Below are 12,342 nucleotides of genomic sequence, written 5' to 3'. Positions count from 1 at the left end.
AAGAAATGGAAATCAAGTTTATTTTTTTTATTTTTTTTCTCGAAAGAAGGGAAAGTTTGCCTTTCATTTTATCAGAGGGAGAGGTCACCTCAGCTTGTTTTTTGTTTTTGTTTTTTTCATTATTACACTAAAGGAATGCACAAAACTGTAAAAACATGTTTTTTTTAAAAACTTGGACACTTTGAAAGGGTCCACCTGTCAGGACTGGAACGAAGACAGGACCCACTTTCGTGCATTTCTCTTAGTTTTATTAGGAAGAAGGGAAAGGGTAGTATACAGGATCTGTAGATAGGTACTCACACGCGGAAGTGGTATTTCCGTGACGAGCGAAGGCAGTGTCGAGAGCGGAAAAAAACCAGATCGATGGCCGGGGCGGGGGAGCAAAAATGTAGTCAAGTTCAGAAAAGGGGTCGGAGAATCAAACAGGCATCAGGACAGGAGAGAGTCACGGTCAAAATGGCTTGCCTAGCGTGAGCTGAGGTTTGCAGACGGACTGACAACCGGTGACAGAAATACGGGGATTTAAAAAATGACAGGGAGCCAATCAGCGTCAGAGGCAGTTGGCGCCAAAGGAGAGGGCACAGGTGCCTCACATCAGCAATCATGATATCACCACGCAATTCTTCCAAAATTGGCATCCCCTGATTTCTTATTTCTCTGTGTTTGCATATGTATCCAATGATGTCATTTGTTAAGGATTCTTTGGACTATTTTACAGGCTGGAGGCGTCATTGCTGCCATGCACTTTCCGGACAAATTTCAACGTATAGCCTATTGTTTTCTTTTGCTGATGTTCACTGTCACAAACAGAACGAAAGTAGGACCCAGATGCGTAACGTTAATCACAAGTTTATTGAGATATAGAGGAAAGGCAGCGCCCGGGATCCGGTGCTCGCTGGATGCGGGAAGTAAGTCGCTCACTGAATCGGAGCGTGTTCTGAATGCGGAAGTGGATCTTCCGGAGCAGGAGATCGTAGTGTAGTAGACAGAAAACAGGTCGTTAGCCGGGACGGGAGAGCATAACGTGGTCGGGGTCAGAAAACGAGTTGTTAGCCGGGACGGGGAATCAAAACGTGGTCAGGGTCAAAAAACGGGTCGTAGCAGGAGACAAATGGGAAAATCTGGAACGGACAGGTGGAAAACGGGACCAATGGGAGTGAGAGTCAAAAATGCTTGCTTTGTGAAAACAGCTGTTTGCTGACGGACTGACAACAGGAGAGTGAAAGGACGGAGCTTAAGTAGGACGGGGAACCAATCAGGAAGCCAGCAGCGACTGGCGCCAAACGAGCGGGCACAGGTGAAATTAATCAGTCATCATGACAATTCACGATGTTTTGTGTACTGTCACCCAATGCTAGTCATCCAGGAAGGGGGATTACCACTTGTGAGGCCCCTGTCTTTTGAGTTTTTCCTTGCCCGCATGTTGGTTTAAGATCAGGGGAGGGTGTCATTGTAACCTGTGTAGTCCTTTGAGACATTTCGTGATTAAGGGCTATATAAATAAATGTGACTTCACTTGACTTGACAATCTTCTACCTAGCATTTTTGTAAGGTAGGATATTTTTTTAGATATGCACTTCTTGTAAAATTATGAATACAATTAAAAAAAACTATGTATTTTCAATCAAAATTGTACTAAAAAACAACAACAGTGAAAACATGTCTTGTGACAGTTTTGCTTTTCTTTCTGCTTTCTCTTTTTGTTCTTGTTAAATGAAACTGTAAAAAACAGCATATACATATACCCTGTTCATTATATTTTTTAACTACTACTGCTAAATGTTATTGCACTTATTTTCATTGCACTGTTGTTACAATAGGCGTTTTTCCAAGTACTACATTATTACTATCATTATTACTATCATTATTACTACCATTAGTAGTAGTTGTACCATTAGCAGCAGTCGCAGTAGTAGCAGTATTAGTCAGGGTTTGTTAGGGTTACTTTAACTGGATTACTTTCAATTACTTTTGGATTACTCCAATACTAAATATGCTAATAAAAGACAAAAGAAACTAAATATGAATAAAATAACTAAATTTTGTGCAGGCTTGGGGGAGTAACAGAATACATGGAACGGCAAAAATGATGTTGGCAAGCTGTTTGGATTTATTTTCATTTTGTTTCTGTCGCATTTTATGTTCGTTTTGCCGGAGAGCAAAGAGATCAAAGCCAGGAGAGAGAGCTTACCACGTGTTGTGAGTCATCATTTTATTCATATTTAGTTTCTTTTGTCTTTTATTAGCATATTTGCTATTGGAGTAATCCAAAAGTAATTGAAAGTAATCCAGTTAAAGTAACCCTACCCAACCCTGGTAGTAGTAGTAGCAGTAGCAGCAGTAGTAGTCGTAGCAGTAGTAGTAGTACTATTATTACTAATAGTATTATTATCATTTTCGCACATTTATCGTGATAGTCTTTTTTTCTCTTCAAAGTCTTTATTACATGTTTTACCCTGGAGTGCCAAGTCTAATCTCATTGCACACAATGTTTCCTATAATTGATTTGCATTCAATCCTATTCTATTCTATTCTATTTTTTACAGGGACAGTATGTATTATTTGATCACTAGAAGTTGATGTATTCCGTAGTGCAGCCAAAAACAAGTGCTAAAAGGCACAGGAGAGAATATAAACTACAAAGATTCAAAGTGACCAAAATGCGGCATTTTATTCTCATTTTTTTGCACAGCCTATCTCAAAGTTTTTTTTTGAGTACCTCTAGCAGCAAGATGGCCGGCAATGTCAGGTGAGAATCGTGTCATGTAAAACAAATTTTTCGACCTCCAAGGAATTAAAAAAAAATGCATTTTAGTACGTTACTTCATTTTTCAAATCGATATTCTTTTTTTAAAAAATAAATTCACCATTTAGAGGCACAAAGTAATGCACACTGTCCCTTTAAGCACATTGGACCATGCAACCTCATTCCTTGACTTAGTTACTAAACTCACTTTTTGCTGACCTGCCAAGTTACAATCAGAGGTTAAAAATTACAGTAAGTGCAAAACATTAACAAACTGATTGTATGTTATAACATCTCTGGTCCTTGTTTCAGGAAGAAATGTGGTGTGATCTGTTTTTGTACAACTTGTTTGCAAATGTGTACAACGAATTTAGCTTGCCACAAACGTCGAGAGTCAAAAAATGCAAAATTGATGTGACATTGTCAGGCCAAAATTTTGCATTTAATGCATCATCAGATCTTTTTCAGAGAGGATTAGAAAATCCACTCGGATTCTCTGTGAAATGAGACGGACCGCTGCCTTACGTGCATGACTCCCCATTTCCCGTAAAATGAAAGGCGCCACGCGTTTGGGTCCTGATCCTGTTCTGGTTCATGACAGTTGAGCGTTTTTACAAGCGTTACATGCAGTGAACATAAAGCGAACAAGTGAGAAGTTACTATGCTATATTTTTATTTGATTATTTTTATGCTTTTTTATATTTATCTCAATTACATTTCAGTTTTTTTTTTTCACTTTGATATAAAAAAGTTATTAAACTAGTATTATTATAATTTTAGTTGATTGGTGAGAGAGTCCAATTTGAAGGTGGTTATATATATTTTTTATCATTATAATTATTAATTGCTGAGTGTGTGTCTATCTCTTTTGAAGAAGTTGAATGAACTACATATCCTATTACCAGGGTTGGGTAGGGTTACTTTAACTGGATTACTTTCAATTACTTTTGGATTACTCCAATACCAAATATGCTCATAAAAGACAAAAGAAACTAAATATGAATAAAATGATGACTCACAACATGTGGTAAGCTTTCTCTCCTGGCTTTGATCTCTTTGATCTCCGGCAAAACGAACATCAAATGTGCAAGGTTGCGTAGGGTTACTTTAACTGGATTACTTTCAATTACTTTTGGATTACTCCAATACCAAATATGCTACTAAAAGACAAAAGAAACTAAATATGAATAAAATGACTCACAACACGTGGTAAGCTTCCTCTCCTGGCTTTGATCTCTTTGATCTCCGGCAAAACGAACATCAAATGTGCAAGGTTGCGTAGGGTTACTTTAACTGGATTACTTTCAATTACTTTTGGATTACTCCAATACCAAATATGCTACTAAAAGACAAAAGAAACTAAATATGAATAAAATGACTCACAACACGTGGTAAGCTTCCTCTCCTGGCTTTGAGCTCTTTGATCTCCGGCAAAACGGACATAAAATGCGACAGAAACAAAATTAAAATAAATCCAAACAGCTTGCCAACATCATTTTTGCCGTTCCATGTATTCCGTTACTCCCCAAGCCTGCACAAAATTTAGTAATTCTATTCATATTTAGTTTCTTTTGTCTGTTATTAGCATATTTGGTGGAGTAATCCAAAAGTAATTGAAAGTAATCCAGTTAAAGTAACCCTACCCAACCCTGCCTATAAATGCAGCAGACCATAAAAAGTTTCTAATGGCTTTGTTGCATAAGATTTCTGTCGGTTGTCAAGCTGAAGGTCAAGTCATATAGTTTGCTTGGAGCAAAGTTTTTCAACCGGTGGGCTGTGGCACAAAATTGTCCATAAAGGGGAAAAAATAATACCTAAAATAAGCAGGTAGTGTAGAAATGGAGAAACTGTTTGAACAACCAGAATGCACTATGCAAATCAGTGTTTCTAGTACCATAAAAGTAGTTTGGTAATGAGATAAGCTCTCCGGCCTGGAACCTTCGCTCTAAAAATTCTGGTCTACTACTGTAGATAGATAGATATATAGATACTTTATTCATCCCCATAGGGAAATTCACAGCAGTATCCTTTTGTTTGTTGTTTATTAACAGGATGGCCTCGGGGTGCTGTGTTGTAGTTTAGCAACAGCGGAGTGGATGACGTCACACGCTAGGCCAGTGATACCAAGAGCCAAGAATAAATACACCCTCCGTGAAAAGTTTGCAGTGCTTGGCGATCAGCGTCGCAACTTCATAGCTCGCCTTTGTAGCGTTTTTATTTGACTCACAGGTTCTCATGAAAAAGCTCTGCTGTGCCTTAAAACAGCTTCTGGTGCTTCACCTTTTCACAGCGTTTGTCCTGGTTACCTTTCTTTAGTCAGCATGTTTTATCTGGTAGTGCCTTTTGATATTATGTTGTTCGAAAAGAATCTCAGTCTCTTGACAAATTAGGTAGACGCCGTTTCGGAGACCTTATTGCCTCGCCCCAAAACATTTAAAACAAGATGCAGGGAGAAGTCTTGGCGGGAGAGCCGTTTAATTATCTTCGTCAAAGTTCAAAACAGAGTTCTCATTCGTCTAAGAGACAATTGGCTTTTTATATCCTCAGACAACATCTCATATTACCTAGAAACATAACAACATTCGCTGACATTTACACTTGGGAGAAACAAGCCTGGAATTTCCCGTTTTGAGACTCTTTGTGATTAAGGGCTATACAAATAAAAATTACTTGACTTGACTTATCTTGATCCACAACAGTCGTTGTCTGAGATTTTGGTGAGGAAAAAAAGACTTTAATTTCCACTTGTACTTGAAGCGGCGGCCCTCACAGTCAACTTTCCTTTTTTACTTACAGTCGCTATGTCGGAAATGGGGGGGAGCTCAAATTCTCACAGAAAGCCAGGGGCAAAGTGGCCAAAGAGCTAATGCCAGAATCTGGTGAAATGGTTATTTTTTTATTTTCTTCCGCGGTCAGCATTACTGGCGGGCCACATATTCATTTTATGACTAAGGCCGCGGGCCAGTAAGAATTATGGGCCGTAACTGGCCCCCGGACTGGACTTCAGACGTGCCTGCTTAAGGATTTTATACATTTGACTATAAAGGATTTTATACGATTGAACACAAGTTACATTTATTGAGTGCAATGAAGATTTTCACCGAGTAGGCTATAGTTCAATGACAGGTCACGCCGTTCCAAATGCAGAATATTTTGACTAGGGAATTTTGATATCAGGACTCTGACGGAGGACGGCAGGCGATGTTTTGAGAACAAGGCCCTGATGACGTAGAAACACTCTGTGTTTTTTTTAGTTTTCCAGACATCCCGACGCCCAGGGGGGGCTTCCTTGGCACACCCATGGGAGGAGTCTAAACGCCATCTTGCGGGGAGACGTGGGCCAAGAAGAGAAAAAGCTAGAGGACTTCAGAAAAGGCTACACAGAGACTCGAGCGACACTAATTCGGCTAACTCGGCCATATTCGATGGAGTTCACTTAGTTAAATTGTTTATGAAATTAAATCTGCCCCCGTGTGAAAATGTCAGCTATTCTTGTTAAGTCATATTTATTTGTATAGCCCTTAATCACAAAATGTCTCAATGGGCTGTACAGACAATACATAGACATCAACATGAAGAATAGAATAAGCAATATAAACTAAAAAAGAAAAGAAAACAATGTCACAATAAAAAGGAAAATATGTGGCAGCTAGCTAACTCAGCAGTTTATCTGCTAGTTCTGTAGCTCGGCCAGCTCATACACATAGCCGCTAGGTCATTAGATTAGCTAGTAGCTCAGCAGATAGCTCGGTAGCTAAGCCGCTAGCTCTGGAGCTTAGCAGCTAGCTTGGTGTTCACTTTTCCATCAAGAAATGAGCACGCATTGTTGGGCATATGTAGGTTGTGTTAGGTTAACAGAGTCAGATAACTAATTCGAACAATTTGGTAAACGCTACATTTTAATTTTTTAAACCTAACCCTGCTTTAAGGGACATCTGTGCGTTTTGGTTACGCAACATCGTCTAAATTTAAACCGAAAGGTTCGATCTTTCCAGCAGGGGGAGAAGCAACTGTCCCTGGAGGAGCCACCCTCCCCCAGGGTGCACAAACCGGAGCGCTTGTTTACTTTTCATGTCGCTTTTGTTAGTGTAGCGTGAATACTTGTGCGCAAGAGATCGGCCCCAACAGCTCTTAGCTCCGGCTTCCTTCTCATTGTGAGCCGCTCGTGGCTAGCACCCGGGGACAGCTCCGAGGTCATAAATGCCAGCGACTCCTGTTGGTTTTTTTTTTTCCCCGACTGACATTTCGTGTCTCCGGTCGTGCCACCTGTAGACAGTCCGTGGCGACACATTGTTCCCACAAAATGCCGGGAAGAATTTCACTTCAAACCCGGCAAGGATTCCCGGCTCATTGTTCAACGGGGCAGTCAATGCCACATGCCGGGCATACTGTGGATGACCTTCGCCGGTGCTGCACTGGCAGGAAAAAATATACTTCCTGAGTCACTTATCACTATTGGCACGGACGACTTTCTTTTTCCTTATAAGGCAATCGGGATGTGAGAGAGCAATGCAGAGTGTTAACTGAGTTTTTCTGTTTTGGGGGGGCTACAACGCCCCCCCGAAGTTGTCTGCCAGCATCAGCCTCATGTGGGAATACTGTACTGTACCTCCAAAGTTTGAGTTCTGCTTGAGAAGTAAATCTTACTTGCTCTCACATCAATCTCAAGCATGCACAACTATAATCTCATACAATCATAGCCATGGAAAAACATACTATGCTCTCACACATACCACTAGACTCCCATACACACAGTACTGTACTGCTTCACACATATTACTGTACAGTACTCTCATAAACACACTACTCTGCTGTCTGCTAGTGTGTAGGAGAGAGTACAGTGGGACCTCGGTTATCGCGGTTAATGGGGAGCAAAACCACCCGCGATAAGTGAAAATCTGCGAAGTAGCGGCGCACCTTCAAAAAAAAAAAATATATATATATATTTTTTTTAATTATTTTTTTAGACCCGTTTAATGGGGAGCAAAACCACCTGCAAAAAGTGAAAATCTGCGAAGTAGCAACGCCACTTGAAAAATAAAAAAAATAAAATGTTTTTATTATTATTTTTTAGACCTGTTTAATGGGGAGCAAAACCACCTGCAAAAACTGAAAATCTGCGAAGTAGCAACGCCACTTCAAAAAGAAAAAAAATATATATTTTTTTTTTATTATTACCGTATTTTCCGCACAATAAGGCGCACCGGGTTATAGGGCGCACCCCGAAAAAATAGTTTTTGGTCCTATTTTTGACATATATAAGACGCACCGGATTATAAGGCGCTACAATGGGAACGTGGACAAAACAGTCAGATGATTCAGTCCAACTTATTACCCCCTTAACATTCCCAAAGCTTGCAAAGACGCAAATACGTGTCGAGAACACGTGCGAATGCGGTGTCCGTACGATGTCACTCAAATGCATCGTTCCATCATTCGGAAGGTTAAAGTCTTGGGATTCAAGAAATGATAACCATTCCTTCGTATCTATTTTCTTTTTCGCTCGCAACTTTACTGTGCATATGACAATAAACACTTGGAATTGAGTTTAATTTAAAAACTCCATTCCATCCATTATCTGCACCGCTTATCACAGAAACATCGAGTTCAGTCTGAAACAAGACAATATAAAACCGGGAATAGCTCACCGAAGTCATTGTGTTCATAATAATGTGCAGGCAATGTCCTCTTATATCCGTGAGGGTAGTAAATCCAGGAGAATACAATATTTACAAATACAGAATAGAAAAAAATGCTTTCTCTATGCCATCGGCCACATGCTATACGCATTCATCTTTTTCGGCCAATTGCAGGCTTTGTTTGCCGTTTGAGCCAATGGCAGTCTGTAAATGATAAGAAGGATCCGCCTCTTGACCTCCGAATAACTTTAGCCAATAGTGATCGATTCAACTGATGATTGACACATTGGTTAGCCAATGAAACGCCGGTAAATAAATCCCACCATCCACCGCGTACTACTTGGCGTTCGGGGGAAAATCGAGTCGGCGGCTGCAAGTTAGTTGGAAAACTTAATGTTGATCCATAAATAAGGCGCATTGTATTATAAGGCGCATGGTCAGCTTTTGAAAAAAATAAAGGCTTTTAGGTGCGCCTTATAGTGCGGAAAATACGGTATTATTTTTTAGACCCGTTTAATGGGGAGCAAAACCACCTGCAAAAACTGAAAATCTGCGAAGTAGCAACGCCACTTCAAAAAAAATATATATATATATTTTTTTTAATTATTATTTTTTAGACCCGTTTAATGGGGACCAAAACCACCTGCAAAAACTGAAAATCTGCGAAGTAGCAACGCCACTTGAAAAAGAAAAAAAAATATATATATTTTTTTATTATTATTTTTTAGACCCGTTTAATGGTGAGCAAAACCACCCGCAAAAAGTGAAAATCTGCGAAGTAGCCCCTTCAAAAAGAAAAAAAAAATCATCTCATCTCATTATCTGCACCGCTTATCCTTATTATTCGCGAGCGAGCCCCTAACCTTTCGGGCGCGATAACCACGACACCGCGATGGCCTGTCGGAAGCGCAGCAGAATGCGCGTTCACGCGAGGGGGGGGAGGATTTTGTACGGGAGTCTGATTTGGGCACAACACCGGCACGCGGTTTTGGTGCAGCTTCCGCTTCACCGCCCCTTAACCCCACATGTCCCCCCTACCCCTTTCCCCCGCCGTCGGTCGGAGCCATCGAGGGCCGTGTAGCGCCATGTAGAGCCATCGCGGCCTGAGCGGGAAACGTGACGTCGGTGACTTTTTCATCCGCGTTAACAAATGCATTTTGTAGAATACGATCGCGCTTTATTGTTTAAATAAACGCGTTATATAGACTACGATCGCCCAATTATTTTAATTAGCTCGCTTTATGGTTTCAATAAGCGTATTATATAGAATACGATCGCTTTTGACGGAAGCGCAGCAGAATGCGCGTTCACGCGAGGGGGGGGAGGATTTTGTACGGGAGTCTGATTTGGGCACAACACCGAGAAACGAGAACGGGTCCGGACCAGTGTGTGAAGTGCCTCCGTTTTAAAGACTAGGCTCGTCGGCCGAGGGGGATTCCCGCAAAAAGTGAAAATCTGCAAAGTAGCGACGCCCCTTTTTTTTTATTTTTTATTTATTATTTTTTTTTACCATTACAGACCGCGAAGCTTTGAATCCGTGAATGTCAAACGGCGAAGTAGCGAGGTCCCACTGTATAGTAGTGTTTGTACATAGGCATGACTGGGTCTGCATGAGAGTATACAATAGTAGTGTGTAGGAGAGAGTATAGTAGTGTTTGTGCATGGGCATGACTATGTCTGTATGGGATTGTAGTTGTTCATGTGTGAGAGTATGATGTTATATATGAGTACACGTATGATTTACTTTTCAAACAGCTTCTAATATTTAAGAGCTTTTAAGGCGCATGTGTCAAACAGGCGGCCCGCGGGCCAGATCAGGCCCGCCAAGGGATTGAATCCGGCCCGCGAGACAACACTCAGAGAAGCGCAAGAGAAAAACAAGCTGCAGGTTGAACTATGTCAACTTGATGTTCCCAAAGCCTGGTGCTTCTCACAAAGACATTGTACTTGTATTTATTTATCTCTCTCTCTCTCTCTCGCTCTCTCTCTCTCTCTCTCTTTCTTTTCCACCCCTTTTCTCCCACTCTCTTTCTCTTTCACTTGCTATGTCTCTCTTTTTCTCTTCCTTTGTTGCTCTTTGTCTTTTTCTCTCTGTGTGTGTTTTAACCTCTTTTGCTCTAACTTCCCTTTTTCCTTTTCTCTCTTTTCTCTTTCCTTCTACCCTTTGCGCTTCTCTTTTCTTTTTTCTCTCCTTCTGTCTTTCTATTTCTCTTTGGATTTCTTTCTTCCTCTCCCTTTCTTTTCCCCCTCTCTCACAACTTTTTATCTTTTGTTTCTCACGCTCTCCCCTTCTCCCTCTCTCTCTTTCTTTGTCCCGCTCTCTTTCCTTTTCCCTCCCTCTGTCTCTTACTTCTTTATCTCTTTTTCTTTCTCTTTAATCTACAAGTCCGGCCCCCGACAGAATGTTTGATCTATCGTGTGGCCTCCGAGTTTAAATGAGTTTGACACTCCTGTTTTAAGGCAAAGAGAATTAGCTGCAACACATATTTACAATTCCCAGATGTGTCCAAGACTTGCTAAATTTATCTTGAGAGTCAATTTTTGGGAACCGTGACGAATAAACAAACAGACTTTGAGTAACCCTTTTCAGTAAATGAGAGCGATTGACATAGATTATTGAAAGTGTTTCCAATCACAGCTCCTTAAGGGGACACGGTGTAATGTCGCTATGTTGTATAGTACAACCGAAAATGAGTGCTATAAAGCACAAGGAAGAATACAAACTAGGTAGATTCAAAGTGACCAAACAGCATCATTTTCCACTTCTATTTAAGCTCAGTGCTCTCACTCTCCCTTTGTCAGTCAGTCAACGAACCTCTGCCCCGCAGAGACCAGGGTTTTGACTCCATCTGGTTTCCTCCCTGTGTTTCCTGTCCGGTATCGTTCCCGTCTATTTTTGTCCTGTTTATTATCGATCTCCAGTTTTGTTCCCGTCTAGTTTGTCCTGTTTAGTTTCGATAGCCAGTTTCGATATCAATCCTGTCTGTATCGACCCCATCTGTCCCATATCTGCTGGTGCAATTGGTATCGATCTCGTCGGCCTCTGGTTTACTGTCATTCCACGCCAGACTGCCGCCTTACGTCTTCCGCCCTACAATCGCCGAATCACTGGCGTTTGGGTTTACGTCCATGAGTGCCCCATTTCCCGTAAAATAAAAGCTTGTGTGAGAAACGTCACACATTTGGGTTCTCCTCCTGTTCCAGTTCTTGACAATTATGTTTTATGTATTGTATTTGTTTTATCGAAAATAAAAGACTCAAACTCATATCTCCAACAGTCGTGTTTACCCATCTCGTCCCGGAACCTGGATGTTGATTAGAACACAAGGGGATAAAATAAAACTTCTTTCAGTTTCCAGAGATGCAGTACTCCATTATTCGCAGGGTCGGGTTGGGTTACTTTAACTGGATTACTTTCAAATGACTTTTGGATTACTCCAATACCAAATATGCTAGTAAAAGACAAAAGAAATATGAATAAAATGATGACTCACAACACGTGGTAAGCTTTCTCTCCTGGCTTTGATCTCTTTGATCTCCGGCAAAACAAACATCAAATGCGACAGAAAGAAAATGAAAATAAATCCAAACAGCTTGCCAACATCATTTTTGCCGTTCCATGTATTCCGTTACTCCCCGAGCCTGCACAAAATTTTGTCATTTTATTCACATTTAGTTTATTTTGTCTTTTATTAGCATATTTGGTATTGGAGTAATCCAAAAGTAATTGAAAGTAATCCAGTTCAAGTTACCCTACCCAACCCTGATTATTCGACCAACAGATATTTATTCAATTGATTTAGTGAGCTATCTAAGATATGCGCTACTTCAAACGAATACAAACAATCTGACCTTTCCAATTCCACGTTTTTTTTCGTGTTTTTCGTTTTTTTATGCATTTCAGGTGAATTGGCCGGTCCAAATTGTCCCTAGGTGTGAATGAGCGAATGAGTTGTC

The sequence above is a fragment of the Urocampus carinirostris genome, chromosome 5 (genome assembly GCF_059441175.1).
Source record: "Urocampus carinirostris isolate Australia breed hairy pipefish chromosome 5, RoL_Ucar_1.0, whole genome shotgun sequence".
Taxonomy (NCBI): domain Eukaryota; kingdom Metazoa; phylum Chordata; class Actinopteri; order Syngnathiformes; family Syngnathidae; genus Urocampus; species Urocampus carinirostris.
This window is presented reverse-complemented; position numbering follows the sequence as displayed.